This window comes from Somniosus microcephalus, chromosome 14 (genome assembly GCF_052327205.1).
Source record: "Somniosus microcephalus isolate GS21.2 chromosome 14, FLI_Smic_1.0, whole genome shotgun sequence".
NCBI lineage: Eukaryota > Metazoa > Chordata > Chondrichthyes > Squaliformes > Somniosidae > Somniosus > Somniosus microcephalus.
Window position 1 is genome coordinate 22,487,788 of NC_141000.1, and position 25,486 is coordinate 22,513,273.

The 25,486-nt window shown below is 43.6% G+C and overlaps 1 protein-coding gene across 6 annotated transcripts in view; it reads left to right on the top strand.

Annotated features, from left to right (window-relative positions):
- LOC147107374 (cyclin-dependent kinase-like 5) overlaps nucleotides 1-25,486 on the top strand; it is a 145,916-nt gene that overhangs the window by 38,394 nt on the left and 82,036 nt on the right. The window lies entirely within an intron of this gene.

The following is a 25,486-nucleotide window of genomic DNA, read 5'->3' on the forward strand; positions in this document are numbered from 1 at the left end:
TAATCTCTAGACTGGGAGTACAGAGGCATGCGCAAAGCTTATATACCAGTGTGGTCACTGCCGGTGCTACAGTATACAGGAGCTGTAAAAGTAGTTCTGACAAAGGCACATACACTACAATTCCTCCCCTTTTAGATTAGTAATACCCCTAATATTCAAATAACAATTAACATTTCAACATGTACATTAAACAACAAAAGTCCATTTATAGATTCAATCTTTGGGGCGGCTTCCTGACCCTTTCGGGATAGCGCCTTTCCAGAGGTTCTTGTTCTTGGTACAGAGGCAATTCTGACCCCTTTTCATCGGGTAGTTCATCGGGTTCCACTGCTACTGGGTCTGAAGTAGATGCTACCGGTATGTCGGGTTCATCCCCAGGTACTCGAGACATGGGGTTGACGCGTTCCTGTGACGCTAAGATCTGATCGACATGGTGTCTCACAATGTTCTCCCCGACATCCACTGTGTACCTTAATGGCCCCTGCCTTGTACATATCGTTCCGGGTTGCCACTTCTCTGTTCGATAGTCACGGGTCAAGACTGGTTGCCCTACATTGAAGCTCCTTGTCGGCTTCTCATTGATGTGCTGGAATTGTTTGTCCTCAACATTTCTTCGCACATTTGGTCTGAGCAAGTCCAGACGAGATCTCAACCTTCGGTTAAAGAACATCATGGCCGGGGTCTGGTTGGTAACTGCATGTGTCGCGTTTCGGTAGGCTAATAAGAAATTGTTCATCTTGTGCTGTAGTGGAATTTCATCGCACGTGGAATTTCATCGTCGCACGTGGAATTTCATCGTCGCACATGGCCTTTATCGCCGCCTTAAAGGTTTGTATGAACCTCTCGGCCAATCCATTTGTGGCTGGATGATACGGGGCGGATGTGTAATGCCTTACCCATTCCTTTTCATGAATTTTAGGAACTCGTCGGACACAAACTGTGGTCCATTATCAGAGCAAATCTGCTCTGGCAAACCATTTCTGGCAAATGTGGTCCGTAGGACTGCAATAGTTTTCTCTGTAGTGGTTGAAGACATTTTTATCACCTCAGGCCACTTTGAATGAGCATCCACTGCTATTAAGAACATTGAGTCCATGAATGGACCAGCGAAATCAATATGCACCCGTTGCCATGGAGAGGAGGGCCACTCCCATGGGTGTAGAGGGGCATGTGGTGGTGCATTTTGGACCTTCTGGCATCCTAAGCAGCTCTTAGTTAGGTCTTCGATTTGTTGATCGATTCCCGGCCACCACACAAGTCCTAGCAAGGCTTTTCATTTTCACTCCCCCAAGATGACCTTCGTGTAGCTCATTTAGCACTCACTCCCTTAACTTGGGTGGAATCACCACTCTGGATCCACACATCACTGTCCCCTGGCATACTGGCAGCTGTTCTCTTCTGGATGAGAATACTGGCAACAGTGAGTCGCCATGTGTTGGCCATCCCCTCACCGTCAATTCATATACCCGTGACAGCGTCGGATCATTGCGGGTCTCCTCTATATCCGCGTTTGTTACTGGCAATCGTTCAATTATTGACGAATAAAATATCTCGACAGGGTCCACTGCTAGTGCTTCCTCCACAGTAGGCAGTGGCAGGCGCAATAGCCCATCAGCGTTCCCATGCTGTTTTGTGCCTTTTATATTCTATTTCATATTGATTCGCCCCTAGAAACAGGGACCATCTTTGTAACCGTTGTGCAGTCATCACTGGAATGCCCTTCTTTGGATTAAAGATGGAGACAAGTGGTTGGTGGTCAGTCAGCAAGGTGAACTTCTGCCCATACAGATAGTGGTTGAATTTTTTTACTCCCCATACTAGGCTGAGGGCCTCCCTGTCAATCTGGGCGTAGTTGCGCTCGGCTGAGGTTAGTGACCGAGATGCAAAGGCTCCTGGCCTCTCCAACCCATCTGGGAATATGTGCGACAGCACCGCTCCAATACCGTAGGGTGATGCATCACATGCCAAACGAATTGGTAGTGCTGGGTCGAAATGGGCCAACACCTCTTTTGATGTGATCAATTCTTTGCACTTCTGGAAAGGTCGCCTACGTTCGTCATCCCACGTCCGTGGTACCCCTGTTTGCAGTAGGGTGTTCAGCGGGTGTAATACCGTAGACAAATTTGGTAAGAACTTGTGGTAGTAGTTTACCAGCCCGAGGAACGACCTCAGTTGTGACACATTTTCCGGTGCTGGAGCCTTGACTACTGCCTCAATCTTGTCAGGGGACTTATGTAACCCCTCTTCATCGATGACGTGGCCACAATACGAGATCTGTTTCTGGAAAAACTCGCACTTGTGGCGATTAGCTCGTAGCCCACACTCCTTTAATCTGGTGAGCACCTTCTCCAAGTTGGCGAGGTGATCACCGTCATTTTCTCCCGTGACCAAGATGTCGTCCAAGTAACACTGGGTCCCTGGAATCCCTTGCAGGACCTGATCCATCGCCCTTTGCCAGATAGCTGGAGCCGAGGCTACTCCAAACACCAGCCGGTTGTATTGATAGAGACCTTTATGGGTGTTGATCGTAAGGTAATGTTTCGAAGCTTCTTCTACCTCCATTTGCAAGTACGCCTGGGCTAGATCAATTTTGGTGAAGCGTTTACCTCCAGATAGCGAGGCGAAAATATCCTCAATTCGTGGAAGCGGATATTGCACCGTGTGAAGGACTGGGTTCACTGTCACCTTAAAATCCCCACAGATGCGGACCGTCTTTGGTTCCCCAGGCGTATTACTCAACGACCTCTTCATTACAGGAACGATGGGTGTAGCCCACTCGCTCCAGTCCACTTTGGACAGTACTCCTGAACGTTCCAACCCTTCCAGCTCTGCTTCGACAGCTGGTCTGATCGCATAAGGCACTGGTCTGGCCTTCAGAAACTTTGGGCTTGCATTTTCCTCTATTTTAATCGTTGCTGTTATTCCTTTTCGTGTTCCTAGTCCCTCCTGGAACACTTCTTTTGCGTCAGTTAGCATTTTTGACAGTCGTCCAGGTGTGACGTCGTCATCCTTTTTGGCCTCAACCTTCAGTGCCTGTATGGAATGCCAATCTAATTGTATCTTCTGGATCCATTCACGTCCTAGCAGTGGTGGTTCTCCATTTGGCAATACATATATATCCATTTTAGGTATTTCCTGGCCTTTATATGTCACTTTCACCCTTATTTTTCCTTTGGGGTAGACTTTTTGCCCCGTATACGTCTTCAAGACAATCTCTGTAGCTTTCAAGGGTATGTGTGAAAATAGCTGCTTGTAGTCTCTTTGATTTATGACTGTTTGAGCTGACCCTGTGTCCAATTCCATTTCCACTTGGACTCCGTCTATCTTGAGTGTAACCCAGGTAGTCTGGTGATCCTCCATTTCGGTTACCTTATGTAGTTTCAGACAACCCAGCTCCTTGCTTCCGGAGTCTGTGTCACTTTTCTGTTCGTCTGAACCACTGTCCATCACCTGGTGTACCTTTTTGTACTTCTCCTGTGGAGATTTCTTACTGTTGGTTTTCTTCCCAGACCTGCAGACTCTTGCTATGTGTCCTGCTTTCCCACACTGTCTGCACACTTGGTCCTTGAACCAACAATCTTTCTGGTCATGTGTTGTTCTGCCGCAGCGATAGCACTTCCCTGTTCCATAGGACATTTCATTGGTGCCGTATTCTTGCGGTCTCCGTTGTATCTCTGCAACGCCCCTTGCGGTTGCTTCGTGTGATACTGCCATACTGAAAGCTTTGTCCAGCGTAAGGTCCTTTTCTGATAGAAGCCGTTTCTGGGTTCCTTCACTTTGTAGCCCACACACAAACTTGTCCCTTAACGTGTCTGCTAGTCCCGCTCCAAACTGGCAGTGTTTCGATAGCTTGTGCAGTTCCGTTAGGTGCTCAGCATTGCTTTCATCTTTGTGTTGGTTCCTTTTATGGAACTTAAATCGTTCTGCTATCAGCAGCGGTGTGGGGTTTAAGTGGTCCTGTAGGATTTCTACTATGCTTTCAAAATTCTTGTTTACCGGCTTGTTGTGTATGTGCCTTTAAGAGCCCCCTGTGTACTGTAATGCTGGTACTGGCCACTCGGGCTATATAAGCCTGTATATTGTGTTGCATCAAGTAGTTCCCCTCCAGACTTTGTTCAGTAAACACCTGTGAAACCAACTCCTGTCTTCAGTGTATCTATTAACACACGGACACAACACTGCTTCTCTGGGGTTATTAGATTTCGCAGTAACCCATTAGTTTTTGCACCCATGGAATTTATCAGAACCAGTGCTTTATTAGCATCTGGTATTTCATTTGCCCTGCAGTACACCTCAATACATTCCACATATGTCGCCCAATCTTCGACTTCATTGTCGAACGTAGAGATACTGCCACTCTTCGGCATCCTTGGGTGTGAGTTAACTATCACAAATGGCGCCTCCCGCGCTTCCCCTTCTCCGCTGGCACAAAATGGCGTCTCCCGCGCTTTCCTTCCCGCGCTCGCCCTTCTTCTCCGCTGCGGCTTCTAAAAATGGCGCCTCCCGCGCTCTTCCTTCTTCTCAATGGCGTCTCCCCTTTCTTTGCCCCGCGGACCCTGTTCAGCCCGTGAGCACTGGCTGTGCTCTGCGCGTTCTTCTTCTTATATTTTTCGACGCCGCTCAGTCTAGAACCCGGCTGTTTCTTACCCTCTCTCCGGTTTGTTTTCTTTTTCTCGACGCCGCTTGGTGTTCAACCCCTGGCTGCGCCCTGCGCGCTTCACCCTCTGTCTTACCCCGTCGACGCTGCTCGGCTTTCTCTCCGCCGTCGGTCGGCTCCAGCTGCCGCTGCTCGGGAAGGGTCTGCGCTGGACCTGTCGTCGGTCTCTTACTGCTCCTTGTGGTTGGGGAACCAAGCCCGGCTCTCCACAGCCTCCCCTGCGAAGTTGGATCTCTGCCTGACTGCTGGGCGGTTGCTCGTGGTCGACGCCCGTGTTCCTGGCCTCGACTTTTTTAATGTTGTAGGTAGATTCGAATCGACACTCGTCGCCACTGTTGGATCCGTGGTTCAGTGGATATGCTGTTATTAAATAATCACACGAATGCTGTACATTAACAAATAACAGGTCTTTACTGGAGGAGGGTAATCTCTAGACTGGGGGTACAGAGGCATGCGCAAAGCTTATATACCAGTGTGGTCACTGCCGGTACTACAGTATACAGGAGCTGTAAAAGTAGTTTTGACTTAAAGGCACATACACTACAATATTCTTCAGTTGGCCAAAGATTGATTTTATTTTTATCTTCAAAATTTATATGGGGAAAAATATTTGAAACAATGAATGATTTCTAGCATCTGTGGTTTCCTTTTTGTTAATGATAAATGGCTTGATTGAAGAGATTGATTCAGCTGTTGATCTCGTATGACTTCGCAATGTTGTCATTGTAGCTTGGGCAACTTACTATTTAGATTTTGTATGATAGTGTTTCAAAATATATATGCCTTCACCTATGTTAAATGTTAATTAAAACCATTTTGATAGGTACCACAGATAGCTTTAGGATGTTGGTATGCCCCAATCAGTGACATGGTTTCCAATCCCAGCTGTGCCAGGCACTGTGGAGTGACAGGAGGAAGGCAGAGAAGGTCACCTCTGTCTGGAGTTAAATCGAAATTGGGTAAGCTCTCTCAAAGATTTGCCTATCCTCTCAACCAGGGTTATTTATTACATGCAGGCAGAGTAAATACCTCAGTGGTTTTTTTTTCTCTCTCGCATTAACTTAATTAAGTTTGGATCTTGTGATTTTATTTACAGTAGCCTCTTGATTACTGTTCAAACTTCTGTTAAGAGGCAAACAATATTTGTGCACTTCACTGCTAGTTTCAAAAAGATTATGCTTACTGTTGTAGGCACTAATTGGTTACTTTACAAATTATAAGTTCATATCTAGTGGGTAATAAAAGGTTTAAGCAACGGCGGGATACAAAGATTTTATGCATATTTTGGTTAACATGATTAACACAAGTAAACTGTTTATAGGACTGAGGTTTTTTTTGGATGTTTATAGTTAGGATGTAATATTGGTTCAGGGATTCGCTGTTTTCACACATGCTTTTGTAAATAAACACCCTGTTGCTTAGTAAGTGTTCATGTGTTGTGGAATTTAATGAGTTTGTTGGAAACTGAATTAAACATTGTTGGCAAAAGTTCAGATATGATGGTGTCGATAATGTCTTGACTCAAATCCCACTTGCAACTGAAGTATTTCATGCAGCAAAATGTTGCAATATGTAGAGTGGTAATGGCTAAATGTACATGAGACAAAACTGCTTCAAAATTTGAAATAAAAACTGAAAAAGCTGAAAACACACAGTCACTCAACGCCTGTGGGCAGAACAGACTGTTGGCATTTGGGTTTCATACTTTTCTTTAGAATGTGGTTCCGATCTCGAATGCCTTATTTATATAAAATATGCATGTTTGTCTAAAAGAAAATCATAGCTCCAAGCAATTGTTCACAATGTGGATGAAGCTCTTAAGTTTGTGGCTTCTTAGTTTTCATATTTTATTTTTACTCAACTTTAGGTGGGCCTTTGTGATATTCATTTGAAATTAAGAAAGGGAAGATAGATTATGAAAGTAAACTAGCAAAAAATATAAAAACAGATAGCAAGAGTTTCTACAGCTATATAAAAAGAAAGGCTAAAGTGAACGTTGGTCCCTTAGAGGATGGGACCGGGAAACTAGTGGTCGGGAACATGGAGATGGCAAAGACGCTGAACAAATATTTTGTATCAGTCTTTACAGTAGAGGACACCAAAAATATCCCAACACTGGACAAACAGGGGGCAATGGGGGGGGGAGGAGCTAAAGACGATTAAAATCACTAAGGAGATGGTACTCAGTAAAATAATGGGACTTAAGGCGGATAAATCCCCCGGACCTGATGGCCTACATCCTAGGGTCTTGAGAGAAGTGGCGGTAGGGATTGTGGATGCATTAGTGGTAATTTTCCAGAACTCCCTGGACTCAGGAAAGGTCCCGGCAGATTGGAAAACTGCTAATGTAACACCCTTATTTAAGAAGGGAAATAGACAAAAAGCTGGAAACTATAGACCAGTTAGCCTAACATCTGTGGTTGGCAAAATGTTGGAGTCCATTATTAAGGAAACAGTAACAGAGCATTTGGATAAACATAATTTAATAGGACAAAGTCAGCATGGTTTTATGAAGGGGAAGTCATGTTTGACAAATTGCTCGAATTCTTTGAGGATGTAACATACAGGGTGGATAAAGGGGAACCAGTGGATGTAGTGTATTTGGACTTCCAAAAGGCATTTGACAAGGTTCCACACACAAGATTACTGATCAAGATAAGAAATCACGGGATTGGGGGTAATATACTGGCATGGGTGGAAGATTGGCTATCTAACAGAAAACAAAGAGTTGGGATAAATGGTTCATTCTCGGGCTGGCAACCAGTAACTAGTGGTGTTCCGCAGGGGTCAGTGCTGGGACCCCAACTCTTTACAATCTATATTAACGATTTGGAGGAAGGGACCGAGTGCAACTTATCCAAGTTTGCCGACGATACAAAGATGGGAGGGAAAGCAATGAGTGAGGAGGACATAAAAAACCTGAAAAAGGACATAGACAGGCTAAGTGAGTGGGCAGAGATTTGGCAGATGCAATATAATGTTGGAAAGTGTGAGGTTATGCACTTTTGCAGAAAAAATCAAAGAGCAAGTTATTATCTAAATGGAGAGAAACTGCAAAGTGCTACAGTACAAAGGGATCTGGGGGTCCTGGTGCATGAAACACAAAAAGTTAGTGTGCAGCAGGTGATCAGGAAGGCCAATGGAATCTTGGCTTTTATTGCAAGGGGGATAGAGTATAAAAACAGGGAAGTCTTGCTGCAGTTATACAGGGTATTGGTGAGGCCACACCTGGAATACTGCGTGCAGTTTTGGTTTCCATATTTGAGAAAAGATATACTTGCTCTCGAGGCGGTTCAGAGAAGGTTCACTCGGTTGATTCCGGAGATGAGGGGGTTGAGGTATGAGGAAAGGTTGAGTAGGCTGGGACTCTACTGATTGGAGTTCAGAAGAATGAGAAGCGATCTTATCGAAACATATAAGATTGTGAGGGGGCTTGATCGGGTGGATGTGGGGAGGATGTTTCCACTGATGGGTGAGACTAGAACTAGGGGGCATAATCTTAGAATAAGGGGCTGCGCTTTCAAAACTGAGATGAGGAGAAACTTCTTCACTCAGAGGGTAGTAAATCTATGGAATTTGCTACCCCAGAGAGCTGTGGAAGCTGCAACATTAAATAAATTTAAAATGGAGATACAGTTTCCTAGCAGATAAGGGAATTAGGGGTTACGGGGAGAGGGCAGGGAAGTGAACGCGAGTCTAGATTCGGATCAGCCATGATCCTATTGAATGGCGGAGCAGGCCCGAGGGGCCATATGGCTTGCTGCTCCTACTTCTTATGTTCTTATAAGATGGTACTAAATTGGACATCCTGGAGAAAAAATAAATATCCTTTTTATTCTGTTCTGTCTCCATCTTATCTTTCACCCTCCTTTGAAGGTGATAATTCAATCTGAGATATGGTCCGTAAGCGCAAACGATCTCCTCTACTTTAGAAAGAGGCCATTCCTGACTTAAAACCCTGGACGGGAGTGTTGGCAGCCAATTCTACTCTGGGTCTATCGCACTCATGAACTCAATCCTGGTTGAGTGGATAGGTAAATCTTTGAGAGAGCTTACCCATTTACAATTTAAATCCAGACATAGGTGACCTTCTCTGCCTTCCTCCCGTCACTCCACAGTGCCTGGCACAGCTGGGATTGGAAACCATGTCATTGATTGGGGCACACCAACATCCTAAAGCTATCTGTGGTACCTATCAAAATGGTTTTAATTAACATGAACTCATGAACTGCCATTATTTCCATACAACAACAAATTGCATTCAGGAAGACGTGTAAGCTTTTATATTAAGGAGGAGAAGAATATGGTGGACACTTCGACTTTGTGTGAGTGGGGACGATGGTTGCTTGCAAGTACAAAAGATGATTTGTTGATGTTTTTCCCGTCTTCTTGCTCAACTCCCATCCGTAGTACTGAAACCAATTGCCATCTAACTTCACTATTGGCGGGGATTCAACCTGGCACCTGCTTCAAAAGTTGGACATCTGATGTAGAGTGTAAGCAGGGCATCAAAGCCGAGTCCAATCTCTCTTTGTTTTTTCACACACCCCTTAGTTCTTGAAGTGAACTGTATTGCCTCCATCATCGTTAAAGCTCATCGCTAATTCAGACTTCAACACAGATCAAGGATCCTGTCTGGGACTATGAAGATTTTCTTTGGCTCAGTAGCATAACATTTATTCACTGAACCAGTTGAGGTGCACAAATGTCTATAATACATATGTAATTTTTGAAACTTGCATTAGAGAAGCTGGACAGCTTGAACCATTCTTGCTCATTTTTAAAGCTATATTTAGTGAGCACTGTTTTGGGGTAAAGAGAAAAGTAATCCTTTCTCTTGGGCAAATTTTTGTAGTAAAAGTTTTTTTTGTGTGGTGCTCATATTAAACAATGAAGCTTTGACTTGTCAGTTGGCTTCTGGAGTTTTAGATTGTGTGTAGAGTATTTGTGCTGAGGTACTGGGTGTCACGACCAATACTGAGGGTCTCAAAAAGATCAGCATATTTTCTGTCAGAGGTTCTTTTGTCTGCTGTTACTTGATACCAGTGCTGCTGTATTCTGTTTTTTCCTGTGGTATCATGAGGCAATTATTAATGACCAGATGCCCTGTAACAATGGGTTTGCTGAGTGTGTGGTGACTGTCTTTTGTGGATTATAATAATTGAGAATAGTACTACTGTTTTCTGTAGGCTTTTGTGTACAAAAGAGTAGTGATCAAAAAAGTATTGATTTGTTTTTCCGCATAATGTGGTTACATTTGAAAGGCTGTAAAATAAATCAGAGGCTTTTCAGTACTTCTGTCCCCGTAAGAGTTTTATCGTATCATGTGGCTCCCCCATCTTTTCCTAAGTACAAACTCTTTGTAGTTATGTCAGTTTTTCCTTGTAATTGGTTCTACTTGCTTTACATTCCATAGTTCAGGAGAAAAATTATGTTTTCTATATCTGTTTTGGATTGTTTAATATTTTTTTAAATGCTCAGTGCTATTGAATTTCACATTTTAATTTTAGTGTTTTGCCAAGTCTTGGACTCTGATTTGGACAGTTTGCATTTACTGTTACCATCTTGATGAGTCCATCTACTGTCTTGCAAAAGTGCAGCATAGAGTCACACAACCTTGGTCAAGGTTTTGAGGAAGAAGATAATTGTGATTGGTAAAATAACTCTAAATAAGTCAAAAGTGCTAAATGACTGAATTCACTGCAATCTGCTGCTTTGTTCTTTTACTGAGGGCTATCCAAATGTCAGGAGGAGGGCTTCTCAGAGCCAGCATGTTGCATGTTAGCCTGACATCAATAGTAGGGAAAATGTAAAAATCTATTAAAGACGTGGTAACAGGGCACTTGGAAAATCACAACATGATTAGGCAGAGTTGGCACGGTTTTATGAAAGGGAAATAGTGTTTGACAAATCTATTAGTGTTTACTGAGGGTGTAACTAGCAGGGTAGATAAGGGGGAACCCGTGAATGTAGTATATTTGGATTTTCAGAAGCTATTCAGTAAGGTGCCACGCAAGAGGATGTTGCACAAGGTTAGGCTCATGGGATTGGGGGTATTCTACTAGCATGGATTGAGGATTGGTAAACGGACAGAAAACAGAGAGTAGGGATAAACGGGTCATTTTCAAGATGGCAGGGTGTAACTGGTGGAGTGCCGCAAGGATCAGTGCTTAGACCTCAACTATTTACAATTTATATCAATGACTTACATGAAGGGACCGAGTGCAATGTATCCAAGTTTGCTTATGATACAAAGCTAGGTGGGAAAGTAAGCTGTGAGGAGGATATAGACTGGTTAAGTGATTGGGCAAGAAGGTGGCAGATGGAGTATAATGTTGGGAAGTGTGAAATTATCCACTTTGGTAGGAAGAATGGAAAAGCAGAATATTTTTTTTTAAAAGGTGAGAGACGATATTAAATGTTGGTATTCAGAGGGATTTGGGGGTCCTTGTACATGAATCACAGAGTTAGCATGCAGGTACAGCACGCAATTAGGAAGGCAAATGGTGTGTTTGCCTTTATTGCAAGGGGGTTGGAGTATAAGAGTAAGGAAGTCTTGCTGCAATTATGTAGGGCTTTAGTGAGACCACACCTGGAGTACTGTGCACAGATTTGGCCTCCTTATCGAAGGAAGGATATACTTGCCTTAAAGGGGGTGCAACGAAGCTTCATTAGATTGATTCCTGGGATGAGAGGGCTGTCCTATGAGGAGAGATTGAGTAGAATGGGCCTATACTCTCTGGAGTTTACAAGAATGAGAGGTGGTCTCATTGAAATGTATAAAATTCTTAGAGGGCTTGATGGGGTATTTGCTGAGATGCTGTTTCCCCTGGTTGGAGAGTCTAGAACTGGGGGTTATAGTCTCGGGATAAGGAGTTGGCAATTTCGGACTGAAATGAGGAGAAATTTCTTCACCCATAACATTGCGCAAGATTTCATAATTTACGATAATAGTGGTGGTTAATTGTTATACGTAATGTGTACAACATTACCACGTAGCAAAGGTAAGTTTGTACATGTAGGCAGGGAGGAGTAGCTGTCAGCTTTATACTGCAATAATCGACATGTTGATTTGAGCCAGATTCATAAGCATTGGGTGCGAGACTCGCATCAGTGTATCTGTGGTGTTAAGGCTCTCTGTAGTCAGAATATCATCACAATTCACTTCTATAAGCCTTATAGGAAATTACAATGCAGTTTGAGATTGTATTGTATCTGCTGTAGAAGTAATTTTTGATCTCTCAAATTTACATACAGCTACCTACTTCCCACAAAAATATAATTTTATAGCTTCCAGGCTACTCAGAAATTGTTTTATTGCTGAATTTCTATTGTACCTTTTTGTAACTGTTGTATTTCTAATAACGAAGACTGGATGCTTGGCTCAGTAATTAGCAAGCCTGATTAACCTTCCAAACAACAGTGTGTTATCTTTTTTCATTAATATGCTATTTTTTTTTCCTCCTTTCAGTTCAGACTGCTTGTTTATTGCTTTAATTTACTCAGGAAAAGAAAAACCCTATTTATTACTCCACTTTCAAAAGTACTCCATAAAACAATATTATAATTGAGAAAATGTTTCAATAACGGACTCATTAATAATCTGCAACACAATTGTTGTGCTGAAATACATAATAAAAATACTGAGAATGGGTTCTTTCATTTAAGGTTTATTTTGCCTTTGAGTCATTTACTGCCACTGAGGAGTTGAATCAACCATGTGATTAGTTAATTGCAGTGGGTTGATTTGCATAGAGAATTCTTGCACAAGGCATCTGCTTTTTAGTAAAGGTCAGATGATGAGGATTTTTGCTCGTGATTAAAATTATTTATTTATATAGGTCTTTTCTGTTAACGAGACACTAATTTAGGTGTGTGTTTATATCCGCAGCTGACCAAACCTAAACGGCTAAAGCCTGCTCATTGGAGAATTTAGCATTAATTTTCTCTTGTTATTTTAAATTGACCAGATTAAGCAGTTTATATTGCTACTCATTTAAGTACAGTGGATTTAGTTGGTCTGAGCATTTCCCCACGTAAAGGAATATATGTTAACTGTATTCAAGTAGAATTTAGAAGCTTTAAAAAGAACTGCTTAAATACTGGAAATAAAAATAAAAACAAAAAAAAACAGGAAATCAGCATCTGGAAGAGAAAAATAGTTAACATTTTGGTGTTATCCTATATCGGAACTTTTAAAGGATCTATTTTGAAAATTTGATCCATCTTCCTCATGCAACTGCTATAGATGTTAAATATGTGTACATTTTGAAAGTCTATGAACAAAAGTAGAATCCATAAACAAGGGTTAATGTAATCTCTCTTTAAAGCACATTTTTTACGCAGTCCAATAATCTACAATACTTTTGGATGAAAGTCTTTCATAGATCTTCCGATATAATGTCATGTGTGAGCAGTGCAATTCTTGCATTAACTTTGAGACAATAAATATCTTTCTCCCAAGCATGATCCTTGATGCACCAGCCATCAGAGATTATATTTGCCTTTTCCCCAGGCTGCAGACGAGTGTGCATTAATATTTCAAGAAAAGACTACTCAGTTGCCAAACAATCTTAGACTTAATTAGCTGCTGACTAGCGGCAGTGACACCAACAAAAAGGCTACCAATTCTCTGATGGTATAATGAACCTGGTTACTTTCCTGACAAAGGAACGCCTTTAAAGATAGTTAGCTGAATCAGTTTTTAATTTGCATTTACTCTGCCTATCTATTACACAAATTCGCCCTGCATTTGCCACAATGGTATCTTGCCTTCTGCTCCACCTGCATAGTTTGTTTATGCCAGCATTTAAATCTTGTTTAAAAACAAAAAATGCTGGCAATACTCAGCAGGCCAGGCAGCCTGTGGAGAGAGAAACCGAGTTAACGTTTCAGGTCGATGACCTTTCGTTCTGACTGAAGAAATCCCGCCGGTAGACAGCTCACTGTTTTCCATCACAATCAGAGTGGGCAAGCTGACTGTCGTGAACGTCTCCAAGCGCTGACGCAGACTTGGCCAACCATTGCCCTACCAACCACTAACCACCCAACCACATTGGCGATTTCAACATGTGGGCTACCAAAAAGTAGATGGTAGGGGTAATAAGCTGCCAAATCATTTGTGGGAAAATGTATCCAAGGTAGGGTTGCAAAATTCCGGGAATTTTTAAAAGAGGAAACTTTCCATGGGAATTTTGAGTTTTTTTGCACACTGATGGTTTTTGTCTCTGACCCTTATCATCTTTGTCATCAGAATAGACACACTGTTCCATACAAATAAAAACAGGCTTTCTGGCCTCCAGTTTCCTGGCCCCAACCGCTTCCTTTTCACCATGGACGTACAATCTCTCTACACCTCCATCCCCCACCAGGATGGCCTGAGGGCGCTCCGCTTCTTCCTTGAACAGAGGCCCGTCCAGTCCCCATCCACCACCACCACCCTCCGCCTGGCTGAACTTGTTCTCACATTGAACAACTTCTCCTTTAACTCCACTCATTTCCTCCAAATCAAAGGTGTTGCTATGGATACCCGCATGGGTCCTAGCTATGCTTGCCTTTTCGTGGGCTATGTGGAACAATCTTTGTTCCAGTCCTACTCAGGTCCCCTCCCTCACCTCTTTTTCCGATACATTGATGACTGTATCGGTGCCGTTTCCTGCTCTCGCCCCGAACTAGACAATTTCATTCACTTTGCCTCCAATTTCCACCCTTCCCTCACCTTCACATGGTCCATCTCTGACCCTTCCCTTCCTCGACTTCTCTGTCTTCATCTCTGGGGATAGGTTATCGACCAATATTCACTACAAGCCCACTCACTCCCACAGCTACCTGGGCTACACTTCCTCCCACCCTGCCTCCTGTAAGGACTCTATTCCATTCTCCCAGTTTCTCCATCTCCGCCGTATCTGCTCCGACGATGCCACCTTCCACACCAGTGCTTCCGACATGTCTTCCTTTTTCCGCAACCGAGGATTCCCCTCTACCGTGGTTGACATGGCCCTCGACCGTGTCCGTTCTATCTCCCGCACTTCTGCCCTCACCCCTGCCTCTCCCTCCCGGAACCACGATAGAGTTCCCCTTGTCCTCACCTTTCACCCCACCAGCCTCCACATTCAACAGATCATCCTCCGCCATTTCCGCTACCTCCAAAGTGATCCCACCACCAAACGCATCTTCCCCTCCCCTCCCCTTTCAGCATTCCGTAGGGACCGCTCCCTCCGAGACACCCTAGTCCACTCCTCTATCACCCCCAGCACCCCTTCCCCTTCGCCTGGCACCTTCCCGTGCAAGCGCAGGAGATGTAACACCTGCTCCTATACCTCCCCCCTTCCCACTGTCCAGGGCCCCAAACACCCCTTCCAGGTGAAACAGCGATTTACTTGTACTTCTCGCAATCTAGTATACTGTATTCGCTGCTCACGATGCGGTCTCCTCTACATTGGGGAGACCAAACGCAGATTGGGTGACCGCTTTGCGGAACACCTCCGTTCAGTCCGTAAGGGTGACCCCGAGCTTCCGGTCGCCTGTCATTTTAACTCACCACTCCATTCCCACTTGGACCTCACCGTCCTTGGCCTCTTGTATTGTTCCACGGAAGCTCAACGTAAACTCGAGGAACAGCACCTCATCTTCCAATTAGGCACTTTGCAGCCTTCCGGACTCGATATCGAGTTCAACAATTTCAGATCATAACCTCGGCCCCTATTACTTTTTTTACTTATAATTTTTTCCACCCCTTTGTTTTGGGTCTTCCTTTCCCCGCCCCCCCCCCCCTTTCCTTTTGTTTCTCTCTCCCACCTGGCAGCTGTCTCCTATCCTGCCAGTACACTTCACACCTAATCTCAGCTGTCTTTTGTCTCCACTGGCCTATTACCATCTCGTCTGGTTTCGAATACCTTTTATTGTCTCTTTTACTTCTTTTGTGCGATCGCAGCCCTGCCTTCGATCTATTTTCTTTTCTTTCCAGTTTTGAAGAAGGGTTTCGACCCGAAACGTCAACTCAAATTTCTCTCCACGGATGTTGCCTGACCTCCTGAGTTTTTCCAGCAATTTCTGTTGTTATTTCAAAACTTTATTTAGGTTATGGTTTTGAACTTTATTTAACCCCCACAAAAGAAAGCCATCTAAAATAAAATAAAAAGAGCGTCAGCTTATTTAGCCTGTAACTTGTCCTTATTTTGTCAGTTTGAGTCTTCTACTCATCATTGCTCCTCCTGATTCTCTGACTCTGGCTCTGACGTGTCCATTTCCTCCTCTGTGTCACTGTCTAGCTGTGCGGTGGACACTTCTGTATCTGGCTCAATAAGTTGTAGGTTTGCCTGGATAGCCACCAGTTTCTCCACTCTCTCGTTAGTCAGCCTGTTGCGCACCTTTGTATGTGTATTCCCAAAAAGTGACCAGTTTCGTTCAGAGGCCGCTGATGAAGGTGGGATTTGGGCTATCACCGATGCAATGGGTGATAGGGCCTCAGATGCACAAAGTCCCTTCCACCAGGTATGTGCACTGATATGCTTGCATGATTCCCATATCCCATCCCCATTCCAAAGACCTTGCTTGGTAGAGAACTTTGCCAGACTTCCCAGAACTTTGCCCACGTCCAGATTGAGGTGGCATGAGAGGGTAGAAATCACACTGTAAGCACTGTTGATCTGTTCTCCAGAAAGTATTGGTCTCCCAACATGCTTTGGGTCCAGCATGTATGCTGCAGCATGAATCGGCTTGACACAAAATTCGTGACGCGTCTGTATGAATTGAACAATTGCCTTCTCCTCTGCTTTGAGCAGCAGCGATGTGGGTAGGGCAATGCTGATTTGTTCTTTTAAATCAGCAAAAAACCTGAGAACCTCTGACAAGACAGTGTCATCTCCTTCAATCTGAGCAATTGCAGATGCTGCTGGTGAGAGTAGTTTAAGGCTGCTAACCACTCTCTCCCAGAACACCACATCCAGCAGTATTTTCTTGATGGTGGTTTCCATATCGCCAGACTGGGATATTGCCATTTCTTGCAGCGACTCCTTACCCTCCAGAAAGCTGTTGTACATTATGACAACGGCACCCTATCTGGTGTTGCTGGGCCGCTTCAGTGTGGTGTTCTTGTTCTTTGTCGTTTGCTTGGAGTTGTAGCTTGCTGCAACTACCTGTTTTCCTCTGCCGAACTTAACAACTTGCTTGGCTCTCGTACAGTGTTTCCATGGTTCTCAAACCTATGATGTCCTTGAGGAGCAGGTTGAGCCCATGAGCTGCGCACCCAATAGACGTAATATGAGGGTAGGCCTCCTCCACTTGAGCCCAAGCAGCCTTCATATTCGCAGCATTGGCAGTAACTACTGCAAAGACCTTTTGTGATCCAAGATCGTTGATGACCACTTTCAGCTCATCAGCAATGTATGTGCCTGTGTGTCTGTTGTCCTTTGTGTCTGTGCTCTTGAAGAACACTGGGAGAGGAGTGGAGACGATGAAGTTTATGATGCCCTCCCCTCGTACATTTGACCACCCATCTGAGATAACTGCAACACAGTCTGTCATCTCTATCGTTTCTTTGAGCTTTCCTTGGACTCGAGTTATTTGCTGGAGGCTGAGTATAACAGACAAAGCATGTCTGGTGGGAGGACAGTATGCAGGGCGAATAACATTGAAAAATCTGTTCCAGTACGCATTGGCTGTGAGCATGAGGGGTGAGCCTGTTGCATATACAGCTCAAGCAAGGCACTCATCTGCATTCTTCTGGCTATGGTTATCCATTGTATCAAAGAACCTTCCAAGTGGGCCAGGAGTTGCTGATGATAAGGAGCCTGATGCTGAATGTGAACCATCATCTTCTTGAATGGAAGCAGAGGAACTCTGGGCTGACTGCTGTGAGCTTTGAGTGAAGTTGTTGCATTTGGATAAATGCTGCTGCATCTTTGTGGCATTCTTTACATATGGCTTTGTACAGTGTTTGCACATGTACACAATCTTTCCATCTTTAATGCCTGGGGTAAAATACTTCCACACATCTGACGGTAAACGTGGCATCTATGCAGAGAAATAAAGGGCATTCGTCTCTGTGTCGAACTGCGGTCGATCAGCACGATTGCAACAGGGTGAGTAAATTTTTCTGATGCTCCATGTGATGGAAGCATGACCTGTGCACGCACAACGCTACGTCACCAATAGAGGGAGCTAATCGCTCATCCACTCATCCAACCAATCAGGACACATTTGTTCACAGTCACACACACAACTTGTAATTATTAAAACTAGCCAAGTAAGAAGATAAACATATATTGATTAAGAAATTCCTTAATAATTAAGATTCCATCTCTTAGTAATTTTGAGAGTACCTGTGGGGGAAAAAAAATGGAAAAAAAAAAAACAATGTTATGCTAGCATGTGCTTTTTTGGGCAAAATTCCGAAGCTAACCTTCCCGTGGAAAATTTCCAGAAATTTACCGGAAACTTTCCACCCCTTCGCAACCCTAATCCAAGGACATTGTAGAATCAGTCCTGGGACTCAACTTTTTTTTGTCCCAGAACCCCCTTTTGTGCATATCTCAAAATTCTGAGACCTCAAGTCCCAGAATTGGAAAACTGTGTTTATGAATTGCATGATTTGGTAGCTAACCTTACCTTTACTAGTGTAGCTAGAGAAAATTGCACTTCTTACTGTTGTTATCCAGTGCCCCCACTCCACTGCCCATAGGTTTTTGCTTGAGATAGATTCAGAGTTACAATTGGGAGAGATTAGTATCCTATCATTTTTGCTCAGCACAAATCGAATGGAGTGTAAGGTTAATTGTATACACATGCATACATGTGTGTTTGGGAATCCAGCCAACTGTTCTTTCCTGCTCGTCTCTTTAATCTTCCTATCTTTATCAGTTGGTAGAATGCCTCCTGATAAAGGAAATTGAAGAGCAGCATTATTCACAGTTGTAGGTAAGCTTTACAGAAATGTTACTTGAGCACATTTGTGTGTTAGCCACCTGCAAAGAGTTTAGTGCCTTAATAAAGCCTTATTGTGTGCCTCCAACAGCTAGTAGATTCCGTTTTGCTGCTCGGTTTCTGTGATCTTTGGTCAGTGGAAACATTTGCCGTCACTTAGTATAAACCTTATAGTACAGTAACAATGGGCCAGAAATTCCAGAACGGGGCTTGCAGCGCGTGCAAGTCCCGTATTTGCACTTACCCCGCGCTCCTGCCGATCAGCTCCAGGGACGCCTGCACTTCCAGAAACTGAAACAAGAATCCCGGGCAGCGTATGACGTCACGCCGCCCAGGAGTGCAGCCAGCGCGGACCCAGGAGCGTGCAGTGTAAGTGAGACACGCCCCTTGAGGTCTCAGTTTCACTGGACACGCCCCCAATGTTTCTGTCAAGCTGCTTTGCTTTTTTACATGCAAAGCAGCAGTTTAAATAGGTTTTTGGAAGTTTTTTGAAGATTTTGGTAACTTTTATAAACTTTTTAAAATGTTTACATTATTTTGAGTAATCTGAAGTAGTTTTAAAGAGAATTAAAGCAATTTAAAGACTTTTAAAAGCCCTAAAAGAATTTTTTTAATTCCATTTATTTATTTAGCAATGTCGTCGTCATACGTGTCTTCACACTGTTCCCTTTGGGGAACTGTATGAAGTGGTGGAAGGATTTATGGCCGTGATTAACGCTCATTCCGTGACCGTAACCATCTTTGAACCAGCCATTAGGGCGGTTAGTCCTATGGCGGGAGGGTTTTACGGGCTCCCACAAGCTATACAAGGAGGGGGGGCCACCCACACCCACGGATGCAAATATCCCACTGGATGTCAACCCAGAATTTAGAGCCGGAGCTCCGACTCCACTTGCCGGGACTGTCTGGAGCGGGGTTCGAAACCCTACCCTGATCTGGCCCAGCGGCGGGGATCCTACCGCTATGACAAACGCCCAATCCGATTAGCAACGTGAAATGGCAGCATAGGGCTCCAGTCACGGGGAGGGAAAAGGCGCAGGAAACGTATGGGTGTCACCTTTTGTGCGGAGTGGGCCTTTTGCGTAGCAGTAAGCATCCCCTCCGCTGGGCCAGAAGGAGTAGGGTTTTGAACCCCACTCCAGACAGTCCCGGCAAGTGGAGTCGGAGCTCCAACTTTAAATTCTAGGTGGACATCCAGCGGGATACTTGCGTCCGTGGGTGTTGGTGGCCCCCCCCCCCTCAGATGGGTTGTGGGAGCCCGTAAAACCCTCCCGCCATAGGACTAACCACCCTAATGGCTGGTTCAAAGATGGTTACGGTCACGGAATGAGCGTTAATCACGGCCATAAATCCTTCCACCACTTCATACAGTTCCCCAAAGGGAACAGTGTGAGGATACGTCCGATGATGACCTCTTGCGCAATGCACCTCCTTGGACCCTCAGTCGCAGATGCGAGGGGGCAAGCCGTGCAAGTGTTAAATTTTTTATTTTATTGACATGTGAAATGTTGGCCCAATAATTCCCTTCCAAATGCGCTAGTACGGTCGGGGTACTTACGCATCTGGCCGGATGAAATGCCGGTTTTCAGCATGCACAGTGCATGTGGGGAAAACCGGCATTTCCTGTCCTCTGAACAAAGGGGTTCAGAGGCAGAACGCGTGCGACTGCACATGCAGCGCGTGCGCAGTATAATTCGCCGCTTTCATTAATGCTTTCAGTGAGGTCCAGTCATTACAACTTACACATGAAAAAAGCATGGGTACAGTTGCTACAGAGGCTGCGGAGGAAGATATTTCTTATCGTGGAGCTTCTGAAAGTATGTATGTCTGTATATATTCCTTTGCGTGTTATGTATATATTCCTTTACTTATGTGTATGAATGTATTATTTAATTATGACTTTCAGAGAAAGTAACTTATTGGAAAATCATAATTAAAAACATACATTCATAGTAAAGGAATATAAAACATACATACATATACGTAAAGGAATATATGTGGACATACATACATAACTCATTCTCACATTCCATTCACACAGCCACAATTGCTCCTTCTACCTACCGTTCTGAAAACCCTTTTTATTAAAAAAAAAAAAAAATTTTAACTTTAAAACTTACTTAAAATTTCTTAAAATAACTTCCCTCCCTTTCCCAAACACAAATATTGCATTTCAAAAGCTCCACGATAAAATATATCTTCCTCCGCAGCCAATGAACCACTTTACACTTGCTTTTTTTCAGTGTAACTTCTAAGGACTTAACCTCACGGATTTCATGAATGAAATCTACGAAGTTCACTGCGCAAGCGCTGCCTGTGCAGTCGCACGCGCTCGAGGTCTGGAAATGCCGGCGTTCCCCGCATGCGCTGTTCATGCTGAACGCCGGCATTTCCAACGGCCAGAAGCGTGAGTAAGCCGACCGTACTCACGCTTCTGGCCTGGAATTTCTGGCCCAATGAAATCTAAGACTCTAAGGCCACAAGGTCCAAGTGTTGTAAACAGGCACATTCTTAGGTCAATTACAGGGTATTGTGTGTTTGCAGGGAACTTCTATTTAGTCAAGTGCTTGTGTCCCTGACTCTTCCAGAAAATAGAAAAACATCCCAAAAAAGCCTTTTTTAAGCACGACAGATGTTTGTATGTGTAACGTTGCATCATAGGATAATTAGATTTTGCACAAGTTCATTGGACAAGTTAGAACAAGCTTTCTTGTGAATTTAAATTACTTTCTTTAGAACTTACTTATCCTGCAAGTTGAAATATAAGGTTTGTGCCTTGGTTGTAGAACAATGGCCCACATATTGCGATCCCTACGGGTGTGTACGCACTGTGTACCCACCCGTAGGGACATCGGAAATGCCGGTTTCAGGCATGCACAGCGCATGCGCTGAAAACGAACATTTCCGATCTGTCAGAATGGTCTTGACAGATCCTCCACCTGTCCTGGAGAAGGGCCTCTGCGGGCAGATAGTTCCGCGTTGTGGAGACCCTCCGCCCGCAGGAAACCCTTACAGTTCTTACGCCTGGTAAAAGCAGGTGTAAGGCCTGCTTTTACCAGGATAAGAGTTGAAAAAAAGTTAAAATTTTTTTTTTTAAATGGTAAGTTTATTTTTAGCCCCGTAAAAAACTTCAATTATTTTTTTCAAAAAATTAAATTTTTGTTTAAAATACTTAATTTATTGTAATTTTAAGTCATTTAAAAAATATATTTTTCAAAATTTATTTAAAGTTTTACTATTTTTTCATTGATCTCCATTCATATATGACAGGTCTTCCTGTCAAATGTATGAAGGAAGATTCCCTTCTGTGATTTGCTCCCCATGGCCCATGTGATCCCAGGGACGCTGCGAACTACCTGCGCCTCTGGGATACGTGGGCCCTGCGCACTTCAAGTTTGGTGAGGCCCAGGAGCGGAAGCGTGTGCGCCCCGGGAGCCCTCCAGTAAAGCCGTGGGAGGCCTGCAATCGGAAAATACGGGCCAACGTTATTTGATCTGGCATGCAGGTGGACGGACCAGTAATCTAAAAATATAATATTCATGCCTAAAATTGTAACCAAATTTAATACATTTTGGAAATTTAGAAGCTAATGTTTTATTTGCTAACATAGAAACATAGAAGATAGGAGCAGGAGTAGGCCATTTGGCCCCTCGAGCCTGCTCCACCATTCAATGAGATCATGGCTGATCATCCAAATTCAGTACCCTGTCCCTGCCTTCTCCCCATACCCCTTGATCCCTTTAGCCTTAAGAAATATATCTAACAACTCCTTGAATATATTTAATGAATTGGCCTCCACTGCCTTCTGTGGTAGGGAATTCCACAGGTTCACCACTCTCTGGGTGAAGAAATTCCTCCTCATCTCTGTCCTAAATGGCTTACCCCTTATCCTTAGACTGTGACCCCTGGTTCTGGACTCCCCCGCCATTGGGAACATCCTGCATCTAGTCCTGTTAGAATTTTATAAGTTTCAATGAGATTCCCCCTCATTCTTCTAAACTCCAGCGAGTATAAGCCCAATCGACCCAATCTCTCCTCATAAGTCATTCCTGCCATCCCAGGTATCAGTCTGGTGAATCTTTGCTGCACTCCCTCCATGGCAAGAACATCCTTCCTCAGATAAGGCAACCAAAACTGCACACAGTACTCAAGGTGTGGTCTCACCAAGGCCCTGTACAACTGCAGCAAGACATCCTTGTTCCTGTACTCGAACCCTCTTGCTACGAAGGCCAACATACCATTTGCCTTCTTAACCGCCTGCTGCACCTGCATGCTTACCTTCAGTGATTGGTGCACAAGGACACCCAGGTCTCGTTGCACTTCCCCTTCTCCCAATCTATTGCCGTTCAGATAATCTGCCTTCCTGTTTTTGCCACCAAAGTGGATAACCTCACATTTATCCACATTATACTGCATCTGCCATGCTTCTGCCCAATTACCCAACCTGTCCAAATCATACTGGAGTTTCTCGGCATCCTCCTCACAGCACACACGCCCACCCATCTTTGTGTCGCCTGCAAACTTGGAGATATTACATCTAGTTCCCTCGTCTAGATCATTTATATATATATTGTGAATAACCTGCCCTGATTTCAAATAGTTGAGGACTTTAATGTTATATATGCAGATAGAGCAACCACACTTGCTAACGTAAGCAGCTCTTTTTTTTGGTAACCACAACTTAGGGAGAAACATCAGAAAACAGCATCTGGCGAAGTAGATTGTGAAATATATATTCATTGTTATTCTTTAATGGGCGAGGAACGAGTGGGAAAAGATAGAGCTGCTTTGGGCAAGTTGAGCTCCTACTGCTATAACCATTGGCTAAAAATATTGTTGGCCATCTAAGCATTGTGTTTTGTGTCAAACAACTGGGAATTGTTGACTTTCCTCTCGCTAAAATGCCTTTTTTTCCCCTTTTGTTCTGTGCCATCCATATTCCAAAAAGTGTTGCATCCGACTAAATAACTACCTGTGAAAATTTGTGTTTTTCTCTATAAACTGTAGCTTCTTCATCTATAAACTTATTTTTGGGTGCTTGATGCCTAGTTCTTAAATCAAAATTTTTGTTCCCTATTTAAATCTGATCTTCTAAAATCAATGTTGTGGTTCTGAATAATCTGACTAATCGGTCCTCAACAGTGGTCAGCGGTTTGTCACTCAAGCAAAATGATCACACAAGCCAGCGATTTTTATACAAGAAAAGTGATGTATTTTTAATTTTTATGTGACATTTTGTGGCCTAAGTGAGAATGCTAATGCTGGGAAATGGCGCACTTTCCATTTCCGGCATCTGGTGTCAGTTTTGAGCACACATTTTAAAATTCTGATCCAACAGCATCCTTCAACCCCAACAGCACCCCTTATAGACCAATGTAATGTTTTTAATAATAGCCGAATTCCCTTCATATTCATGGTGAGTCAGAGGATACTCCTGGATGTTCCCTCTCCAACGTCTCCTCGACAGCCTCTGTCAGCTGCCCAAAGAAAAATGGTGCTAATATTGCAAAAAAAATGTTTTTATTAACATATAGGAATTGATATAACATGCTAGAAAATCTGAATATCTTAGGGACCCCCAGGATTTTGATGTTTCTGGGGACCCCAGGAAGGCCTCTGGCCTAAGATATACAGCAAGATTGGTGCTAATATATATTTGGTTGTAGATAAGGAATAAGATCAGGCGAAGAAGAATTGAAAACAATGTCAGCGGTGGCGGTCAGACTTGGAGAGACGGGAGCCTTCAGTTGCATGATGCAGAGGGTGGGGTTAGTATGTGGGTGGGAGCAGGAAGAAAATGCTGTCACCTGGGAGTTGTGGGGGATACAGTATGAGAGTGTTTAATATCAGCCTTGCCAAACACTTCTGTAACAGGCTAAACTAGCAAATGGGTTTATTCATGGATAGAGTTACTTACCAAAACAAGCAATAACAGTATTGTATTCAGTCGCTAAACAGCGGTACTCGGGAACCAGTTAGGAACAGGAGTAGACCATTCAACCCCTCGAGCCTGTTCTGCCATTCAATGAGATCATGGCTGATCTGCGACCTAACTCCTTTGGCCCATATCACATAATACCTTTGGTTAACAAAAAGCTATCAATCTCAGATTTAAAATTAACAATTGACCTAGCTTCAGTTGCTGTTTGCGGAAGAGAGTTCCAAACTTCTACAACCCTTTGTGTTTAAGGACAAACCAGCCAGATGAGATTCTTTGAAAGCATGCTTGCAGAACTTAGAATTGAGCAAATGCTTTTCAAAGAGAGATGAGAAAGAACAAAGTTGCATTTATAGAATGCCTTATTACATGCTTAGGATGTCCCAAAGCAATTCACATATCATGAAGTACTTTTTGAAGTATAGTCACTGTTACATAGGGAAAAGTGGCATCTAATTTGCTCACAGTAAATCTCGCATAAAAAAAAATAAGATGACTGACCAGTTCAATTTTTGATGGTTTTCTTTGAGGGAGAAATTAACCTAAGAAAAGAAGAATAGGAGCAGGAGTCAGCTATATGGCCCCTTGAGCCTTCTCTGCCATTCAATAAGACCATCGCTGATCTTCGACCTCAACTCCACTTTCCCGCCCGATCCCCATATCCCTTGATACCCCCTAGAATTCAAAAATCTATCTATCTCAGCCTTGATTATACTCAACGATTCAGCATCCACAGTCCTTTGGGTAGAGAATTCCAAAGATTCACAACCCTCTGAGTGAATAAATTCCTCCTCATCTCAGTCTTAAATGGCCGACGACTTATCCTGAGACTATGCCCCCTAGTTCTGGACTCTCCAGCCAGGGGAAACTATCTCTCTCTCAGTAGCTATCCTATCAATCCCCTTCAGAATCTTATGTTTCAATGAGAGCACCTCTCATTCTTCTAAACTCCAGAGAGTATCGGCCCA